Source organism: Suricata suricatta, unplaced genomic scaffold (assembly GCF_006229205.1).
Source record: "Suricata suricatta isolate VVHF042 unplaced genomic scaffold, meerkat_22Aug2017_6uvM2_HiC HiC_scaffold_4954, whole genome shotgun sequence".
Classification (NCBI taxonomy): domain Eukaryota; kingdom Metazoa; phylum Chordata; class Mammalia; order Carnivora; family Herpestidae; genus Suricata; species Suricata suricatta.
Window position 1 is genome coordinate 1 of NW_021897701.1, and position 1290 is coordinate 1290.

General features: G+C 46.8%; 1 pseudogene; it reads left to right on the plus strand.

Moving 5' to 3' along the window:
- The first annotated feature begins 6 nt into the window (after positions 1-6).
- On the plus strand, positions 7-893 carry LOC115285176 (annotated as a pseudogene).
- The last annotated feature ends 397 nt before the right edge of the window (positions 894-1290 follow it).

Below are 1290 nucleotides of genomic sequence, written 5' to 3' on the forward strand. Positions count from 1 at the left end.
GTCTTCGGTCAGTACAGAAGAACATGGTTTTATATCACAACAGTGGAAGTTCCAGATTCTTCAGTTTTGATAAAGGTGACTCATTTTTCTATTGTTCTGACCGCCAAAGATTTTAACCCAGAGAAATATGCCGCCTTCACTAGGATATTGTGTAGAATGTACCTGAAACACGGGGGCCCAGTTAAAATGATGGAGAGTTATATTGCAGTTCTCACAAAGGGGATATGCCAGAGCGAAGAAAATGGCTCTTTCCTTAGCAAGGATTTTGATGCCCGCAAGGCTTATCTTGCAGGCTCTATCAAAGACATTGTATCTCAGTTTGGAAACCGTTATCTTACACACAGCACTGATGCTAAAGAAGAGAATTGTCGTCTATCACCCCAAAATAGAAGCCGTCCAGGAGTTCACCAGGACGCTGCCTGCCCTGGTGTGGCACCGACAGGACTGGACCATCCTGCATCCCTACGTGCACCTCAGTGCCGACGAGCTGGAAGGCCTGCAGACGTGCCCAGGTTACATCGCCGGGTTTGTGGCCCTGGAGGTGAGCAACAGGTCAGACCTCTACGATGTGTCTGTGAATCTGGCGGAGCGCGAGATTACCATCGCCCCCCCTTGCGAAAGAGGCCATGACAATGAGCAAACTGCACAAAGAAATCGGTCAGCTAATTGTTCAGTCTGCAGAAGACCCGGAGAAATCAGACAGCCAAGTTACACAGGATATTTCTCTAAAAACAAGAGAAATCTTCACCCACCTGGAACCATTTTCAGAAGTTTCTGGTGATGGAGAAAAGCTGGTTCTCAATTTTGAGGCACTAAAGCAAAGACGATTTCCACCGGCAACGGAAAACTTCCTTTACCATCTAGCAGCTGCCCAGCAAATGCTGAAAATCTGACCGTGTGACAGTGTATCCCTGATGAGTGATAGGAAGTTCTCTCACCATGATTATCCACTAACTACGTACGATGCTGCAAACAGCAAAGAAATTGTTCTATTTTTAATGATTTATGTGAAAGTATTGAGATTTGACCTGAAAAAGCCCTAAAACACGTATGAAAACACTTCTGATGTCCTCCTGGTCAGATTCGTGCTGCTGTCGGGGTCGGACCAAGTGCCGTGACCACCGTCTATGGCGTTAGCAACGGCATGGGGTCCCGGAGTAAGAGAACAAAAGCTGTGCCAAGTTCTAGTGCAAATCCCAGCCATCCCGAAAGCCTTCACTGTTTTCAGTTCCACTTGTCCCGTTGCGTAGCCACAATGACTGGTTTACTTTCAGAAAGCTGCCTGAAATT